Source organism: Oncorhynchus mykiss, chromosome 25 (genome assembly GCF_057628025.1).
Source record: "Oncorhynchus mykiss isolate SJ-2025 chromosome 25, ASM5762802v1, whole genome shotgun sequence".
NCBI classification, from domain to species: Eukaryota; Metazoa; Chordata; class Actinopteri; order Salmoniformes; family Salmonidae; genus Oncorhynchus; species Oncorhynchus mykiss.
In genome coordinates, this window is record NC_143046.1 from 94,150,182 (window position 1) to 94,169,360 (window position 19,179).

Consider the following 19,179-nt stretch of genomic DNA (forward strand, 5'->3'; position numbering starts at 1 on the left):
AACGTCAAACAAGGATTGAACCCACGTGCTTCAGTTTACAAAAACAGATGACTTAGCACATCTATTTCCTTATTAAAATGTCAACATTCTGGAAAGTGGGAGTTGTGCAAATGCTAATTTAACAACTAAATATACTCATCAGAGAAGTTGTGGATTAACTTCAGACCACATACACTTCAAGTATTAGCTCTACCGTAGAGACACATCCCCTTACAATATATTAGCAGGGTTGCCATATTTAGACAACTTGCCTTTTCTTCAAATTCCTCCAGTTAAAGAACCTCTCCATGGTACCAGCTAATTTTCAGTAAGGCACAGATGGGATTTGAACCCATGATCTTCGGTTTACAAGACCAACGCCTTGCCACTTGGCCACCATGCCAATCTACACTGCAAAATATTTATCAACATTCTGGAAAGTAGTAGTTGTGTAATGTGAATTTGGCACACAAAATAAACTCAGTGGAGAACCTTGGGATTGAACCAAGGACCTCATGCATAAATAGCATGCACTCCCCCTCTGAGCTACATCCCCTTTCTGGGAAAAAGAAAAATGTTTCTTGTTTTTTTAAATTTCACCTTTATATAACCAGGTAAGCTAGTTGAGAACAAGTTTTCATTTACAACTGCGACCTAGCCAAGATAAAGGAAAGCAGCGCAACACAAACAACAACACAGAGTTACAGATGGAATAATAAAGAGTACAGTCAATAACACAATAGAAGAAAAAAAAGAAAGTCTATATACAGTGCGTGCAAATGGAGGTAGGGCAATAAATAGGCCATAGTAGCGAAGTAATTACAATTTAGCAAATGAACACTGGAGTGATAGATGAGCAAATGATGATGTGCAAGTAGAAATACTGGTGTGCAAAGAGCAGAATGTAAATTAAAACAATATGGGGATGAGGTAGGTAGATTGGGTGGGCTATTTACAGATGGGCTATGTACAGCTGCAGCGATCAGTTAGCTGCTCAGATAGCCGATGTTTAAAGTCAGCAGTGTTGCCAACACCTCAGTAAGGAAAGTAGCTATTGGCTGTCCTAAAGGTCGCTAGAAGTTGCTAAAACATGTCATCACCTAATTTGCAGAATTGGCAATGTGCATGTAAATGTGAAGGACACTGTAGGAGTGAGGAATAACATTGTGGGAGAGACAAAAAGTGAGTAAAAAACTCCCTAAATATGTTTGGAACTACAAATGAACTTTCTTCTGTCGATCCTTGTTTTTTTATGATACAATTCCAACCCTCGTCCTTTACCCGGCTGGCTTGAGACCGGCAAAAGTGAACCAAAAGAGACATACTGGCGGAGCGGAGCTACTTAGTTTTTCATGACCTTTTTATTTTATTCTTTGTTTTTAGTTTTTCAGTTTAGTTTTCTTAATTTGTTTTGGTTTTTAACCTTATGGTCTACTTAGGAGCCTAAAACATTTGACATTTTTAACCTTAACATTTAGAAAAAAGAAATGCTATACAATCGACATTAGCAATCTAAATGGACCAAAAAGAGACAATAGAAAAAAATGGCAATGGCAATGTGAGAAAATTACGGTAACTAGTCTGGCTCTAAATCAGGTTAATTGTGTTTTTTTTTTTGTGTAAGCCAGGGCGGGATCAGCCAGCGGCAGCTTCCCGCATGTGCGATTCATTTGCAGTCTGGACGCAATTGACCTTTTCTTTACACTGTTCTAATGAAAGTACATTTTCATAATATCAGCTAGCTTCCATAAACGTCAAACAAGGATTGAACCCACGTGCTTCAGTTTACAAAAACAGATGACTTAGCACATCTATTTCCTTATTAAAATGTCAACATTCTGGAAAGTGGGAGTTGTGCAAATGCTAATTTAACAACTAAATATACTCATCAGAGAAGTTGTGGATTAACTTCAGACCACATACACTTCAAGTATTAGCTCTACCGTAGAGACACATCCCCTTACAATATATTAGCAGGGTTGCCATATTGAGACAACTTGCCTTTTCTTCAAATTCCTCCAGTTAAAGAACCTCTCCATGGTACCAGCTAATTTTCAGTAAGGCACAGATGGGATTTGAACCCATGATCTTCGGTTTACAAGACCGACGCCTTGCCACTTGGCCACCATGCCAATCTACACTGCAAAATATTTATCAACATTCTGGAAAGTAGTAGTTGTGTAATGTGAATTTGGCACACAAAATAAACTCAGTGGAGAACCTTGGGATTGAACCAAGGACCTCTTGCATAAATAGCATGCACTCCCCCTCTGAGCTACATCCCCTTTCTGGGAAAAAGAGAAATGTTTCTTGTTTTTTTAAATTTCACCTTTATATAACCAGGTAAGCTAGTTGAGAACAAGTTTTCATTTACAACTGCGACCTAGCCAAGATAAAGGAAAGCAGCGCAACACAAACAACAACACAGAGTTACAGATGGAATAATAAAGAGTACAGTCAATAACACAATAGAAGAAAAAAAAGAAAGTCTATATACAGTGCGTGCAAATGGAGGTAGGGCAATAAATAGGCCATAGTAGCGAAGTAATTACAATTTAGCAAATGAACACTGGAGTGATAGATGAGCAAATGATGATGTGCAAGTAGAAATACTGGTGTGCAAAGAGCAGAATGTAAATTAAAACAATATGGGGATGAGGTAGGTAGATTGGGTGGGCTATTTACAGATGGGCTATGTACAGCTGCAGCGATCAGTTAGCTGCTCAGATAGCCGATGTTTAAAGTCAGCAGTGTTGCCAACACCTCAGTAAGGAAAGTAGCTATTGGCTGTCCTAAAAGTCGCTAGAAGTTGCTAAAACATGTCATCACCTAATTTGCAGAATTGGCAATGTGCATGTAAATGTGAAGGACACTGTAGGAGTGAGGAATAACATTGTGGGAGAGACAAAAAGTGAGTAAAAAACTCCCTAAATATGTTTGGAACTACAAATGAACTTTCTTCTGTCGATCCTTGTTTTTTTATGATACAATTCCAACCCTCGTCCTTTACCCGGCTGGCTTGAGACCGGCAAAAGTGAACCAAAAGAGACATACTGGCGGAGCGGAGCTACTTAGTTTTTCATGACCTTTTTATTTTATTCTTTGTTTTTAGTTTTTCAGTTTAGTTTTCTTAATTTGTTTTGGTTTTTAACCTTATGGTCCAATTAGGAGCCTAAAACATTTGACATTTTTAACCTTAACATTTAGAAAAAAGAAATGGTATACAATCGACATTAGCAATCTAAATGGACCAAAAAGAGACAATAGAAAAAAATGGCAATGGCAATGTGAGAAAATTACGGTAACTAGTCTGGCTCTAAATCAGGTTAATTGTGTGTTTTTTTTTGTGTAAGCCAGGGCGGGATCAGCCAGCGGCAGCTTCCCGCATGTGCGATTCATTTGCAGTCTGGACGCAATTGACCTTTTCTTTACACTGTTCTAATGAAAGTACATTTTCATAATATCAGCTAGCTTCCATAAACGTCAAACAAGGATTGAACCCACGTGCTTCAGTTTACAAAAACAGATGACTTAGCACATCTATTTCCTTATTAAAATGTCAACATTCTGGAAAGTGGGAGTTGTGCAAATGCTAATTTAACAACTAAATATACTCATCAGAGAAATTGTGGATGAACTTCAGACCACATACACTTCAAGTATTAGCTCTACCGTAGAGACACATCCCCTTACAATATATTAGCAGGGTTGCCATATTGAGACAACTTGCCTTTTCTTCAAATTCCTCCAGTTAAAGAACCTCTCCATGGTACCAGCTAATTTTCAGTAAGGCACAGATGGGATTTGAACCCATGATCTTTGGTTTACAAGACCAACACCTTGCCACTTGGCCACCATGCCAATCTATGCTGCAAAATATTTATCAACATTCTGGAAAGTAGTAGTTGTGTAATGTGAATTTGGCACACAAATAAACTCAGTGGAAAACCTTGGGATTGAACCAAGGACCTCATGCATAAACAGCATGCACTCCCCCTCTGAGCTTCCATCCCATTTTATTTGCAGGTAAAATGCAATATTAATACAATGTACTTTTTATATACACCACTCCATTGAATCTACAATGAAATGATAGCAGCAATTCTTAATACAAGTATGGACAGTCATCGAACCCATGAACTTCAGTTTTTGAAAATGATGCAATTGAAGTTGGCAACCACTTCTGTTTCCTGCTGAGAATTTCAACATTCTGGAAAGTAGGAGATGGGCCATTGCAAAGGTTTCAATGGAGAAGCTGGGGATTGAACCCAGGACCTCATACATGCGAAGCATGCGCTCTACCACTGAGCTACATCCCCTTTCTGGGAAAACGAGAAATGTTTCTTGTTTTTTTAAATTTCACCTTTATATAACCAGGTAAGCTAGTTGAGAACAAGTTTTCATTTACAACTGCGACCTAGCCAAGATAAAGGAAAGCAGCGCAACACAAACAACAACACAGAGTTACAGATGGAATAATAAAGAGTACAGTCAATAACACAATAGAAGAAAAAAAAGAAAGTCTATATACAGTGCGTGCAAATGGAGGTAGGGCAATAAATAGGCCATAGTAGCGAAGTAATTACAATTTAGCAAATGAACACTGGAGTGATAGATGAGCAAATGATGATGTGCAAGTAGAAATACTGGTGTGCAAAGAGCAGAATGTCAATTAAAACAATATGGGGATGAGGTAGGTAGATTGGGTGGGCTATTTACAGATGGGCTATGTACAGCTGCAGCGATCAGTTAGCTGCTCAGATAGCCGATGTTTAAAGTCAGCAGTGTTGCCAACACCTCAGTAAGGAAAGTAGCTATTGGCTGTCCTAAAAGTCGCTAGAAGTTGCTAAAACATGTCATCACCTAATTTGCAGAATTGGCAATGTGCATGTAAATGTGAAGGACACTGTAGGAGTGAGTAATAACATTGTGGGAGAGACAAAAAGTGAGTAAAAAACTCCCTAAATATGTTTGGAACTACAAATGAACTTTCTTCTGTCGATCCTTGTTTTTTTATGATACAATTCCAACCCTCGTCCTTTACCCGGCTGGCTTGAGACCGGCAAAAGTGAACCAAAAGAGACATACTGGCGGAGCGGAGCTACTTAGTTTTTCATGACCTTTTTATTTTATTCTTTGTTTTTAATTTTTCAGTTTAGTTTTCTTAATTTGTTTTGTTTTTTAACCTTATGGTCCACTTAGGAGCCTAAAACATTTGACATTTTTAACCTTAACATTTAGAAAAAAGAAATGGTATACAATCGACATTAGCAATCTAAATGGACCAAAAAGAGACAATAGAAAAAAATGGCAATGGCAATGTGAGAAAATTACGGTAACTAGTCTGGCTCTAAATCAGGTTAATTGTGTTTTTTTTTTTGTGTAAGCCAGGGCGGGATCAGCCAGCGGCAGCTTCCCGCATGTGCGATTCATTTGCAGTCTGGACGCAATTGACCTTTTCTTTACACTGTTCTAATGAAAGTACATTTTCATAATATCAGCTAGCTTCCATAAACGTCAAACAAGGATTGAACCCACGTGCTTCAGTTTACAAAAACAGATGACTTAGCACATCTATTTCCTTATTAAAATGTCAACATTCTGGAAAGTGGGAGTTGTGCAAATGCTAATTTAACAACTAAATATACTCATCAGAGAAGTTGTGGATTAACTTCAGACCACATACACTTCAAGTATTAGCTCTACCGTAGAGACGCATCCCCTTACAATATATTAGCAGGGTTGCCATATTGAGACAACTTGCCTTTTCTTCAAATTCCTCCAGTTAAAGAACCTCTCCATGGTACCAGCTAATTTTCAGTAAGGCACAGATGGGATTTGAACCCATGATCTTCGGTTTACAAGACCGACGCCTTGCCACTTGGCCACCATGCCAATCTATGCTGCAAAATATTTATCAACATTCTGGAAAGTAGTAGTTGTGTAATGTGAATTTGGCACACAAATAAACTCAGTGGAGAACCTTGGGATTGAACCAAGGACCTCATGCATAAATAGCATGCACTCCCCCTCTGAGCTTCCATCCCATTTTATTTGCAGGTAAAATGCAATATTAATACAATGTACTTTTTATATACACCACTCCATTGAATCTACAATGAAATGATAGCAGCAATTCTTAATACAAGTATGGACAGTCATCCATGAACTTCAGTTTTTGAAAATGATGATATTGAAGTTGGCAACCATACCACTTCTGTTTCCTGCTGAGAATTTCAACATTCTGGAAAGTAGGAGATGGGCCATTGCAAAGGTTTCAATGGAGAAGCTGGGGATTGAAACCAGGACCTCATACATGCACTCTACCACTGAGCTACATCCCTTTCTGGGAAAAAGAGAAATGTTTCTTGTTTTTTAAAATTTCACCTTTATATAACCAGGTAAGCTAGTTGAGAACAAGTTTTCATTTACAACTGCGACCTAGCCAAGATAAAGGAAAGCAGCGCAACACAAACAACAACACAGAGTTACAGATGGAATAATAAAGAGTACAGTCAATAACACAATAGAAGAAAAAAAAGAAAGTCTATATACAGTGCGTGCAAATGGAGGTAGGGCAATAAATAGGCCATAGTAGCGAAGTAATTACAATTTAGCAAATGAACACTGGAGTGATAGATGAGCAAATGATGATGTGCAAGTAGAAATACTGGTGTGCAAAGAGCAGAATGTAAATTAAAACAATATGGGGATGAGGTAGGTAGATTGGGTGGGCTATTTACAGATGGGCTATGTACAGCTGCAGCGATCAGTTAGCTGCTCAGATAGCCGATGTTTAAAGTCAGCAGTGTTGCCAACACCTCAGTAAGGAAAGTAGCTATTGGCTGTCCTAAAAGTCGCTAGAAGTTTCTAAAACATGTCATCACCTAATTTGCAGAATTGGCAATGTGCATGTAAATGTGAAGGACACTGTAGGAGTGAGGAATAACATTGTGGGAGAGACAAAAAGTGAGTAAAAAACTCCCTAAATATGTTTGGAACTACAAATGAACTTTCTTCTGTCGATCCTTGTTTTTTTATGATACAATTCCAACCCTCGTCCTTTACCCGGCTGGCTTGAGACCGGCAAAAGTGAACCAAAAGAGACATACTGGCGGAGCGGAGCTACTTAGTTTTTCATGACCTTTTTATTTTATTCTTTGTTTTTAGTTTTTCAGTTTAGTTTTCTTAATTTGTTTTGGTTTTTAACCTTATGGTCCAATTAGGAGCCTAAAACATTTGACATTTTTAACCTTAACATTTAGAAAAAAGAAATGGTATACAATCGACATTAGCAATCTAAATGGACCAAAAAGAGACAATAGAAAAAAATGGCAATGGCAATGTGAGAAAATTACGGTAACTAGTCTGGCTCTAAATCAGGTTAATTGTGTTTTTTTTTTTGTGTAAGCCAGGGCGGGATCAGCCAGCGGCAGCTTCCCGCATGTGCGATTCATTTGCAGTCTGGACGCAATTGACCTTTTCTTTACACTGTTCTAATGAAAGTACATTTTCATAATATCAGCTAGCTTCCATAAACGTCAAACAAGGATTGAACCCACGTGCTTCAGTTTACAAAAACAGATGACTTAGCACATCTATTTCCTTATTAAAATGTCAACATTCTGGAAAGTGGGAGTTGTGCAAATGCTAATTTAACAACTAAATATACTCATCAGAGAAGTTGTGGATGAACTTCAGACCACATACACTTCAAGTATTAGCTCTACCGTAGAGACACATCCCCTTACAATATATTAGCAGGGTTGCCATATTGAGACAACTTGCCTTTTCTTCAAATTCCTCCAGTTAAAGAACCTCTCCATGGTACCAGCTAATTTTCAGTAAGGCACAGATGGGATTTGAACCCATGATCTTTGGTTTACAAGACCAACACCTTGCCACTTGGCCACCATGCCAATCTATGCTGCAAAATATTTATCAACATTCTGGAAAGTAGTAGTTGTGTAATGTGAATTTGGCACACAAATAAACTCAGTGGAGAACCTTGGGATTGAACCAAGGACCTCATGCATAAACAGCATGCACTCCCCCTCTGAGCTTCCATCCCATTTTATTTGCAGGTAAAATGCAATATTAATACAATGTACTTTTTATATACACCACTCCATTGAATCTACAATGAAATGATAGCAGCAATTCTTAATACAAGTATGGACAGTCATCGAACCCATGAACTTCAGTTTTTGAAAATGATGCAATTGAAGTTGGCAACCATACCACTTCTGTTTCCTGCTGAGAATTTCAACATTCTGGAAAGTAGGAGATGGGCCATCGCAAAGGTTTCAATGGAGAAGCTGGGGATTGAACCCAGGACCTCATGCGCTCTACCACTGAGCTACATCCCCTTTCTGGGAAAAGGAGAAATGTTTCTTGTTTTTTTAAATTTCACCTTTATATAACCAGGTAAGCTAGTTGAGAACAAGTTTTCATTTACAACTGCGACCTAGCCAAGATAAAGGAAAGCAGCGCAACACAAACAACAACACAGAGTTACAGATGGAATAATAAAGAGTACAGTCAATAACACAATAGAAGAAAAAAAAGAAAGTCTATATACAGTGCGTGCAAATGGAGGTAGGGCAATAAATAGGCCATAGTAGCGAAGTAATTACAATTTAGCAAATGAACACTGGAGTGATAGATGAGCAAATGATGATGTGCAAGTAGAAATACTGGTGTGCAAAGAGCAGAATGTAAATTAAAACAATATGGGGATGAGGTAGGTAGATTGGGTGGGCTATTTACAGATGGGCTATGTACAGCTGCAGCGATCAGTTAGCTGCTCAGATAGCCGATGTTTAAAGTCAGCAGTGTTGCCAACACCTCAGTAAGGAAAGTAGCTATTGGCTGTCCTAAAAGTCGCTAGAAGTTGCTAAAACATGTCATCACCTAATTTGCAGAATTGGCAATGTGCATGTAAATGTGAAGGACACTGTAGGAGTGAGGAATAACATTGTGGGAGAGACAAAAAGTGAGTAAAAAACTCCCTAAATATGTTTGGAACTACAAATGAACTTTCTTCTGTCGATCCTTGTTTTTTTATGATACAATTCCAACCCTCGTCCTTTACCCGGCTGGCTTGAGACCGGCAAAAGTGAACCAAAAGAGACATACTGGCGGAGCGGAGCTACTTAGTTTTTCATGACCTTTTTATTTTATTCTTTGTTTTTAGTTTTTCAGTTTAGTTTTCTTAATTTGTTTTGGTTTTTAACCTTATGGTCCACTTAGGAGCCTAAAACATTTGACATTTTTAACCTTAACATTTAGAAAAAAGAAATGGTATACAATCGACATTAGCAATCTAAATGGACCAAAAAAAGACAATAGAAAAAAATGGCAATGGCAATGTGAGAAAATTACGGTAACTAGTCTGGCTCTAAATCAGGTTAATTGTGTTTTTTTTTTTTGTGTAAGCCAGGGCGGGATCAGCCAGCGGCAGCTTCCCGCATGTGCGATTCATTTGCAGTCTGGACGCAATTGACCTTTTCTTTACACTGTTCTAATGAAAGTACATTTTCATAATATCAGCTAGCTTCCATAAACGTCAAACAAGGATTGAACCCACGTGCTTCAGTTTACAAAAACAGATGACTTAGCACATCTATTTCATTATTAAAATGTCAACTTTCTGGAAAATGGGAGTTGTGCAAATGCTAATTTAACAACTAAATATACCCATCAGAGAAGTTGTGGATTAACTTCAGACCACATACACTTCAAGTATTAGCTCTACCGTAGAGACACATCCCCTTACAATATATTAGCAGGGTTGCCATATTGAGACAACTTGCCTTTTCTTCAAATTCCTCCAGTTAAAGAACTGGTACCAGCTAATTTTCAGTAAGGCACAGATGGGATTTGAACCCATGATCTTCGGTTTACAAGACCAACGCCTTGCCACTTGGCCACCATGCCAATCTATGCTGCAAAACATTTATCAACATTCTGGAAAGTAGTAGTTGTGTAATGTGAATTTGGCACACAAATAAACTCAGTGGAGAACCTTGGGATTGAACCAAGGACCTCATGCATAAATAGCATGCACTCCCCCTCTGAGCTTCCATCCCATTTTATTTGCAGGTAATGTACAATGTACTTTTTATATACACCACTCCATTGAATCTATAATGAAATGATAGCAGCAATTCTTAATACAAGTATGGACAGTCATCGAACCCATGAACTTCAGTTTTTGAAAATGATGCAATTGAAGTTGGCAACCATACCACTTCTGTTTCCTGCTGAGAATTTCAACATTCTGGAAAGTAGGAGATGGGCCATTGCAAAGGTTTCAATGGAGAAGCTGGGGATTGAACCCAGGACCTCATACATGCGAAGCATGCGCTCTACCGCTGAGCTACATCCCCTTTCTGGGAAAAAGAGAAATGTTTCTTGTTTTTTTTAAATGTCACCTTTATATAACCAGGTAAGCTAGTTGAGAACAAGTTTTCATTTACAACTGCGACCTAGCCAAGATAAAGGAAAGCAGCGCAACACAAACAACAACACAGAGTTACAGATGGAATAATAAAGAGTACAGTCAATAACACAATAGAAGAAAAAAAAGAAAGTCTATATACAGTGCGTGCAAATGGAGGTAGGGCAATAAATAGGCCATAGTAGCGAAGTAATTACAATTTAGCAAATGAACACTGGAGTGATAGATGAGCAAATGATGATGTGCAAGTAGAAATACTGGTGTGCAAAGAGCAGAATGTAAATTAAAACAATATGGGGATGAGGTAGGTAGATTGGGTGGGCTATTTACAGATGGGCTATGTACAGCTGCAGCGATCAGTTAGCTGCTCAGATAGCCGATGTTTAAAGTCAGCAGTGTTGCCAACACCTCAGTAAGGAAAGTAGCTATTGGCTGTCCTAAAAGTCGCTAGAAGTTGCTAAAACATGTCATCACCTAATTTGCAGAATTGGCAATGTGCATGTAAATGTGAAGGACACTGTAGGAGTGAGGAATAACATTGTGGGAGAGACAAAAAGTGAGTAAAAAACTCCCTAAATATGTTTGGAACTACAAATGAACTTTCTTCTGTCGATCCTTGTTTTTTTATGATACAATTCCAACCCTCGTCCTTTACCCGGCTGGCTTGAGACCGGCAAAAGTGAACCAAAAGAGACATACTGGCGGAGCGGAGCTACTTAGTTTTTCATGACCTTTTTATTTTATTCTTTGTTTTTAGTTTTTCTAGTCTGGCTCTAAATCAGGTTAATTGTGTGTTTTTTTTTGTGTAAGCCAGGGCGGGATCAGCCAGCGGCAGCTTCCCGCATGTGCGATTCATTTGCAGTCTGGACGCAATTGACCTTTTCTTTACACTGTTCTAATGAAAGTACATTTTCATAATATCAGCTAGCTTCCATAAACGTCAAACAAGGATTGAACCCACGTGCTTCAGTTTACAAAAACAGATGACTTAGCACATCTATTTCCTTATTAAAATGTCAACATTCTGGAAAGTGGGAGTTGTGCAAATGCTAATTTAACAACTAAATATACTCATCAGAGAAGTTGTGGATTAACTTCAGACCGCATACACTTCAAGTATTAGCTCTACCGTAGAGACACATCCCCTTACAATAAATTAGCAGGGTTGCCATATTGAGACAACTTGCCTTTTCTTCAAATTCCTCCAGTTAAAGAACCTCTCCATGGTACCAGCTAATTTTCAGTAAGGCACAGATGGGATTTGAACCCATGATCTTCGGTTTACAAGACCAACGCCTTGCCACTTGGCCACCATGCCAATCTATGCTGCAAAACATTTATCAACATTCTGGAAAGTAGTAGTTGTGTAATGTGAATTTGGCACACAAATAAACTCAGTGGAGAACCTTGGGATTGAACCAAGGACCTCATGCATAAATAGCATGCACTCCCCCTCTGAGCTTCCATCCCATTTTATTTGCAGGTAATGTACAATGTACTTTTTATATACACCACTCCATTGAATCTATAATGAAATGATAGCAGCAATTCTTAATACAAGTATGGACAGTCATCGAACCCATGAACTTCAGTTTTTGGAAATGATGCAATTGAAGTTGACAACCATACCACTTCTGTTTCCTGCTGAGAATTTCAGCATTCTGGAAAGTAGGAGATGGGCCATTGCAAAGGTTTCAATGGAGAAGCTGGGGATTGAACCCAGGACCTCATACATGCGAAGCATGCGCTCTACCACTGAGCTACATCCCCTTTCTGGGAAAAAGAGAAATGTTTCTTGTTTTTTTAAATTTCACCTTTATATAACCAGGTAAGCTAGTTGTGAACAAGTTTTCATTTACAACTGCGACCTAGCCAAGATAAAGGAAAGCAGCGCAACACAACCAACAACACAGAGTTATAGATGGAATAATAAAGAGTACAGTCAATAACACAATAGAAGAAAAAAAAGAAAGTCTATATACAGTGCGTGCAAATGGAGGTAGGGCAATAAATAGGCCATAGTAGCGAAGTAATTACAATTTGGCAAATGAACACTGGAGTGATAGATGAGCAAATGATGATGTGCAAGTAGAAATACTGGTGTGCAAAGAGCAGAATGTAAATTAAAACAATATGGGGATGAGGTAGGTAGATTGGGTGGGCTATTTACAGATGGGCTATGTACAGCTGCAGCGATCAGTTAGCTGCTCAGATAGCCGATGTTTAAAGTCAGCAGTGTTGCCAACACCTCAGTAAGGAAAGTAGCTATTGGCTGTCCTAAAAGTCGCTAGAAGTTGCTAAAACATGTCATCACCTAATTTGCAGAATTGGCAATGTGCATGTAAATGTGAAGGACACTGTAGGAGTGAGGAATAACATTGTGGGAGAGACAAAAAGTGAGTAAAAAACTCCCTAAATATGTTTGGAACTACAAATGAACTTTCTTCTGTCGATCCTTGTTTTTTTATGATACAATTCCAACCCTCGTCCTTTACCCGGCTGGCTTGAGACCGGCAAAAGTGAACCAAAAGAGACATACTGGCGGAGCGGAGCTACTTAGTTTTTCATGACCTTTTTATTTTATTCTTTGTTTTTAGTTTTTCAGTTTAGTTTTCTTAATTTGTTTTGGTTTTTAACCTTATGGTCCACTTAGGAGCCTAAAACATTTGACATTTTTAACCTTAACATTTAGAAAAAAGAAATGGTATACAATCGACATTAGCAATCTAAATGGACCAAAAAGAGACAATAGAAAAAAATGGCAATGGCAATGTGAGAAAATTACGGTAACTAGTCTGGCTCTAAATCAGGTTAATTGTGTTTTTTTTCCCGTGTAAGCCAGGGCGGGATGAGCCAGCGGCAGCTTCCCGCATGTGCGATTCATTTGCAGTCTGGACGCAATTGACCTTTTCTTTACACTGTTCTAATGAAAGTACATTTTCATAATATCAGCTAGCTTCCATAAACGTCAAACAAGGATTGAACCCACGTGCTTCAGTTTACAAAAACAGATGACTTAGCACATCTATTTCCTTATTAAAATGTCAACATTCTGGAAAGTGGGAGTTGTGCAAATGCTAATTTAACAACTAAATGTACTCATCAGAGAAGTTGTGGATTAACTTCAGACCACATACACTTCAAGTATTAGCTCTACCGTAGAGACACATCCCCTTACAATATATTAGCAGGGTTGCCATATTGAGACAACTTGCCTTTTCTTCAAATTCCTCCAGTTAAAGAACCTCTCCATGGTACCAGCTAATTTTCAGTAAGGCACAGATGGGATTTGAACCCATGATCTTCGGTTTACAAGACCGATGCCTTGCCACTTGGCCACCATGCCAATCTACGCTGCAAAATATTCATCAACATTCTGGAAAGTAGTAGTTGTGTAATGTGAATTTGGCACACAAATAAACTCAGTGGAGAACCTTGGGAACCAAGGACCTCATGCATAAATAGCATGCACTCCCCCTCTGAGCTTCCATCCCATTTTATTTGCAGGTAAAATGCAATATTAATACAATGTAATTTTTATATACACCATCTCTCATTGAAGCAGCAATTCTTAATACAAGTATGGACAGTCATCGAACCCATGAACTTCAGTTTTTGAAAATGATGCAATTGAAGTTGGCAACCATACCACTTCTGTTTCCTGCTGAGAACTTCAGCATTCTGGAAAGTAGGAGATGGGCCATTGCAAAGGTTTCAATGGAGAAGCTGGGGATTGAACCCAGGACCTCATACATGCGAAGCATGCGCTCTACCACTGAGCTACATCCCCTTTCTGGGAAAAAGAGAAATGTTTCTTGTTTTTTTTAAATTTCACCTTTATATAACCAGGTAAGCTAGTTGAGAACAAGTTTTAATTTACAACTGCGACCTAGCCAAGATAAAGGAAAGCAGCGCAACACAAACAACAACACAGAGTTACAGATGGAATAATAAAGAGTACAGTCAATAACACAATAGAAGAAAAAAAAGAAAGTCTATATACAGTGCGTGCAAATGGAGGTAGGGCAATAAATAGGCCATAGTAGCGAAGTAATTACAATTTGGCAAATGAACACTGGAGTGATAGATGAGCAAATGATGATGTGCAAGTAGAAATACTGGTGTGCAAAGAGCAGAATGTAAATAAAACAATATGGGGATGAGGTAGGTAGATTGGGTGGGCTATTTACAGATGGGCTATGTACAGCTGCAGCGATCAGTTAGCTGCTCAGATAGCCGATGTTTAAAGTCAGCAGTGTTGCCAACACCTCAGTAAGGAAAGTAGCTATTGGCTGTCCTAAAAGTCGCTAGAAGTTGCTAAAACATGTCATCACCTAATTTGCAGAATTGGCAATGTGCATGTAAATGTGAAGGACACTGTAGGAGTGAGGAATAACATTGTGGGAGAGACAAAAAGTGAGTAAAAAACTCCCTAAATATGTTTGGAACTACAAATGAACTTTCTTCTGTCGATCCTTGTTTTTTTATGATTCAATTCCAACCCTCGTCCTTTACCCGGCTGGCTTGAGACCGGCAAAAGTGAACCAAAAGAGACATACTGGCGGAGCGGAGCTACTTAGTTTTTCATTACCTTTTTATTTTATTCTTTGTTTTTAGTTTTTCAGTTTAGTTTTCTTAATTTGTTTTGGTTTTTAACCTTATGGTCCACTTAGGAGCCTAAAACATTTGACATTTTTAACCTTAACATTTAGAAAAAAGAAATGGTATACAATTGACATTAGCAATCTAAATGGACCAAAAAGAGACAATAGAAAAAAATGGCAATGGCAATGTGAGAAAATTACGGTAACTAGTCTGGCTCTAAATCAGGTTAATTGTGTTTTTTTTTTTTGTGTAAGCCAAGGCGGGATCAGCCAGCGGCAGCTTCCCGCATGTGCGATTCATTTGCAGTCTGGACGCAATTGACCTTTTCTTTACACTGTTCTAATGAAAGTACATTTTCATAATATCAGCTAGCTTCCATAAACGTCAAACAAGGATTGAACCCACGTGCTTCAGTTTACAAAAACAGATGACTTAGCACATCTATTTCCTTATTAAAATGTCAACATTCTGGAAAGTGGGAGTTGTGCAAATGCTAATTTAACAACTAAATATACTCATCAGAGAAGTTGTGGATTAACTTCAGACCACATACACTTCAAGTATTAGCTCTACCGGAGAGACACATTCCCTTACAATATATTAGCAGGGTTGCCATATTGAGACAACTTGCCTTTTCTTCAAATTCCTCCAGTTAAAGAACCTCCCCATGGTACCAGCTAATTTTCAGCAAGGCACAGATGGGATTTGAACCCATGATCTTCGGTTTACAAGACCGACGCCTTGCCACTTGGCCACCATGCCAATCTACACTGCAAAATATTTATCAACATTCTGGAAAGTAGTAGTTGTGTAATGTGAATTTGGCACACAAATAAACTCAGTGGAGAACCTTGGGAACCAAGGACCTCATGCATAAATAGCATGCACTCCCCCTCTGAGCTTCCATCCCATTTTATTTGCAGGTAAAATGCAATATTAATACAATGTACTTTTTATATACACCACTCCATTGAATCTACAATGAAATGATAGCAGCAATTCTTAATACAAGTATGGACAGTCATCGAACCCATGAACTTCAGTTTTTGAAAATGATGCAATTGAAGTTGGCAACCATACCACTTCTGTTTCCTGCTGAGAATTTCAGCATTCTGGAAAGTAGGAGATGGGCCATTGCAAAGGTTTCAATGGAGAAGCTGGGGATTGAACCCAGGACCTCATACATGCGAAGCATGCACTCTACCACTGAGCTACATCCCCTTTCTGTGATAAAGAGAAATGTTTCTTGTTTTTTTAAATTTCACCTTTATATAACCAGGTAAGCTAGTTGTGAACAAGTTTTCATTTACAACTGCGACCTAGCCAAGATAAAGGAAAGCAGCGCAACACAAACAACAACACAGAGTTATAGATGGAATAATAAAGAGTACAGTCAATAACACAATAGAAGAAAAAAAAGAAAGTCTATATACAGTGCGTGCAAATGGAGGTAGGGCAATAAATAGGCCATAGTAGCGAAGTAATTACAATTTGGCAAATGAACACTGGAGTGATAGATGAGCAAATGATGATGTGCAAGTAGAAATACTGGTGTGCAAAGAGCAGAATGTAAATTAAAACAATATGGGGATGAGGTAGGTAGATTGGGTGGGCTATTTACAGATGGGCTATGTACAGCTGCAGCGATCAGTTAGCTGCTCAGATAGCCGATGTTTAAAGTCAGCAGTGTTGCCAACACCTCAGTAAGGAAAGTAGCTATTGGCTGTCCTAAAAGTCGCTAGAAGTTGCTAAAACATGTCATCACCTAATTTGCAGAATTGGCAATGTGCATGTAAATGTGAAGGACACTGTAGGAGTGAGGAATAACATTGTGGGAGAGACAAAAAGTGAGTAAAAAACTCCCTAAATATGTTTGGAACTACAAATGAACTTTCTTCTGTCGATCCCTGTTTTTTTATGATACAATTCCAACCCTCGTCCTTTACCCGGCTGGCTTGAGACCGGCAAAAGTGAACCAAAAGAGACATACTGGCGGAGCGGAGCTACTTAGTTTTTCATTACCTTTTTATTTTATTCTTTGTTTTTAGTTTTTCAGTTTAGTTTTCTTAATTTGTTTTGGTTTTTAACCTTATGGTCCACTTAGGAGCCTAAAACATTTGACATTTTTAACCTTAACATTTAGAAAAAAGAAATGGTATACAATCGACATTAGCAATCTAAATGGACCAAAAAGAGACAATAGAAAAAAATGGCAATGGCAATGTGAGAAAATTACGGTAACTAGTCTGGCTCTAAATCAGGTTAATTGTGTTTTTTTTTTTTGTGTAAGCCAGGGCGGGATCAGCCAGCGACAGCTTCCCGCATGTGCGATTAATTTGCAGTCTGGACGCAATTGACCTTTTCTTTACACTGTTCTAATGAAAGTACATTTTCATAATATCAGCTAGCTTCCATAAACGTCAAACAAGGATTGAACCCACGTGCTTCAGTTTACAAAAACAGATGACTTAGCACATCTATTTCCTTATTAAAATGTCAACATTCTGGAAAGTGGGAGTTGTGCAAATGCTAATTTAACAACTAAATATACTCATCAGAGAAGTTGTGGATTAACTTCAGACCACATACACTTCAAGTATTAGCTCTACCGTAGAGACACATCCCCTTACAATATATTAGCAGGGTTGCCATATTGAGACAGCTTGCCTTTTCGTCAAATTCCTCCAGTTAAAGAACCTCTCCATGGTACCAGCTAATTTTCAGCAAGGCACAGACGGGATTTGAACCCATGATCTTCGGTTTACAAGACCAACGCCTTGCCACTTGGCCACCATGCCAATATATGCTGCAAAATATTTATCAACATTCTGGAAAGTAGTAGTTGTGTAATGTGAATTTGGCACACAAATAAACTCTGTGGAGAACCTTGGGATTGAACCAAGGACCTCATGCATAAATAGCATGCACTCCCCCTCTGAGCTTCCATCCATTTTATTTGCAGGTAAAATGCAAAGTAGGAGATGGGCCATTGCAAAGGTTTCAATGGAGAAGTTGGGGATTGAACCCTGGACCTCATACATGCGAAGCATGCGCTCTACCACTGAGCTACATCCCCTTTCTGGGAAAAAGATAAATGTTTCTTGTTTTTTTAAATTTCACCTTTATATAACCAGGTAAGCTAGTTGAGAACAAGTTTTCATTTACAACTGCGACCTAGCCAAGATAAAGGAAAGCAGCGCAACACAAACAACAACACAGAGTTACAGATGGAATAATAAAGAGTACAGTCAATAACACAATAGAAGAAAAACAAGAAAGTCTATATACAGTGCGTGCAAATGGAGGTAGGGCAATAAATAGGCCATAGTAGCGAAGTAATTACAATTTAGCAAATGAACACTGGAGTGATAGATGAGCAAATGATGATGTGCAAGTAGAAATACTGGTGTGCAAAGAGCAGAATGTAAATTAAAACAATATGGGGATGAGGTAGGTAGATTGGGTGGGCTATTTACAGATGGGCTATGTACAGCTGCAGCGATCAGTTAGCTGCTCAGATAGCCGATGTTTAAAGTCAGCAGTGTTGCCAACACCTCAGTAAGGAAAGTAGCTATTGGCTGTCCTAAAAGTCGCTAGAAGTTGCTAAAACATGTCATCACCTAATTTGCAGAATTGGCAATGTGCATGTAAATGTGAAGGACACTGTAGGAGTGAGGAATAACATTGTGGGAGAGACAAAAAGTGAGTAAAAAACTCCCTAAATATGTTTGGAACTACAAATGAACTTTCTTCTGTCGATCCTTGTTTTTTTATGATACAATTCCAACCCTCGTCCTTTACGCAGCTGGCTTGAGACCGGCAAAAGTGAACCAAAAGAGACATACTGGCGGAGCGGAGCTACTTAGTTTTTCATGACCTTTTTATTTTATTCTTTGTTTTTAGTTTTTCAGTTTAGTTTTCTTAATTTGTTTTGGTTTTTAACCTTATGGTCCACTTAGGAGCCTAAAACATTTGACATTTTTAACCTTAACATTTAGAAAAAAGAAATGGTATACAATCGACATTAGCAATCTAAATGGACCAAAAAGAGACAATAGAAAAAAATGGCAATGGCAATGTGAGAAAATTACGGTAACTAGTCTGGCTCTAAATCAGGTTAATTGTGTTTTTTT

The 19,179-nt window shown here is 38.4% G+C and overlaps 16 non-coding genes across 16 annotated transcripts; all 16 read right to left on the reverse strand.

Annotated features, from left to right (window-relative positions):
• Positions 1-310: 310 nt before the first annotated feature.
• On the reverse strand, positions 311-382 carry trnat-ugu (transfer RNA threonine (anticodon UGU)). The gene has a single exon. It is a non-coding gene; the product is annotated as a tRNA-Thr (tRNA).
• Positions 383-2,039: 1,657 nt separating this feature from the next.
• On the reverse strand, positions 2,040-2,111 carry trnat-ugu (transfer RNA threonine (anticodon UGU)). The gene has a single exon. It is a non-coding gene; the product is annotated as a tRNA-Thr (tRNA).
• Positions 2,112-3,768: 1,657 nt separating this feature from the next.
• Positions 3,769-3,840, reverse strand: trnat-ugu (transfer RNA threonine (anticodon UGU)). The gene has a single exon. It is a non-coding gene; the product is annotated as a tRNA-Thr (tRNA).
• A 386-nt stretch (positions 3,841-4,226) lies between these two features.
• On the reverse strand, positions 4,227-4,298 carry trnaa-cgc (transfer RNA alanine (anticodon CGC)). The gene has a single exon. It is a non-coding gene; the product is annotated as a tRNA-Ala (tRNA).
• Positions 4,299-5,802: 1,504 nt separating this feature from the next.
• trnat-ugu (transfer RNA threonine (anticodon UGU)) lies at positions 5,803-5,874 on the reverse strand. Its single transcript has one exon. It is a non-coding gene; the product is annotated as a tRNA-Thr (tRNA).
• A 1,952-nt stretch (positions 5,875-7,826) lies between these two features.
• trnat-ugu (transfer RNA threonine (anticodon UGU)) lies at positions 7,827-7,898 on the reverse strand. Its single transcript has one exon. It is a non-coding gene; the product is annotated as a tRNA-Thr (tRNA).
• Positions 7,899-9,846: 1,948 nt separating this feature from the next.
• trnat-ugu (transfer RNA threonine (anticodon UGU)) lies at positions 9,847-9,918 on the reverse strand. Its single transcript has one exon. It is a non-coding gene; the product is annotated as a tRNA-Thr (tRNA).
• A 380-nt stretch (positions 9,919-10,298) lies between these two features.
• trnaa-cgc (transfer RNA alanine (anticodon CGC)) lies at positions 10,299-10,370 on the reverse strand. Its single transcript has one exon. It is a non-coding gene; the product is annotated as a tRNA-Ala (tRNA).
• A 1,317-nt stretch (positions 10,371-11,687) lies between these two features.
• On the reverse strand, positions 11,688-11,759 carry trnat-ugu (transfer RNA threonine (anticodon UGU)). Its single transcript has one exon. It is a non-coding gene; the product is annotated as a tRNA-Thr (tRNA).
• Positions 11,760-12,139: 380 nt separating this feature from the next.
• trnaa-cgc (transfer RNA alanine (anticodon CGC)) lies at positions 12,140-12,211 on the reverse strand. Its single transcript has one exon. It is a non-coding gene; the product is annotated as a tRNA-Ala (tRNA).
• Positions 12,212-13,715: 1,504 nt separating this feature from the next.
• On the reverse strand, positions 13,716-13,787 carry trnat-ugu (transfer RNA threonine (anticodon UGU)). The gene has a single exon. It is a non-coding gene; the product is annotated as a tRNA-Thr (tRNA).
• A 372-nt stretch (positions 13,788-14,159) lies between these two features.
• Positions 14,160-14,231, reverse strand: trnaa-cgc (transfer RNA alanine (anticodon CGC)). The gene has a single exon. It is a non-coding gene; the product is annotated as a tRNA-Ala (tRNA).
• Positions 14,232-15,736: 1,505 nt separating this feature from the next.
• trnat-ugu (transfer RNA threonine (anticodon UGU)) lies at positions 15,737-15,808 on the reverse strand. The gene has a single exon. It is a non-coding gene; the product is annotated as a tRNA-Thr (tRNA).
• Positions 15,809-16,195: 387 nt separating this feature from the next.
• trnaa-cgc (transfer RNA alanine (anticodon CGC)) lies at positions 16,196-16,267 on the reverse strand. Its single transcript has one exon. It is a non-coding gene; the product is annotated as a tRNA-Ala (tRNA).
• Positions 16,268-17,772: 1,505 nt separating this feature from the next.
• On the reverse strand, positions 17,773-17,844 carry trnat-ugu (transfer RNA threonine (anticodon UGU)). Its single transcript has one exon. It is a non-coding gene; the product is annotated as a tRNA-Thr (tRNA).
• An 80-nt stretch (positions 17,845-17,924) lies between these two features.
• Positions 17,925-18,122, reverse strand: trnaa-cgc (transfer RNA alanine (anticodon CGC)). Its single transcript has 2 exons — positions 18,087-18,122; positions 17,925-17,960 (listed from the first exon to the last, which is right to left on the reverse strand). It is a non-coding gene; the product is annotated as a tRNA-Ala (tRNA).
• Positions 18,123-19,179: the final 1,057 nt, after the last annotated feature.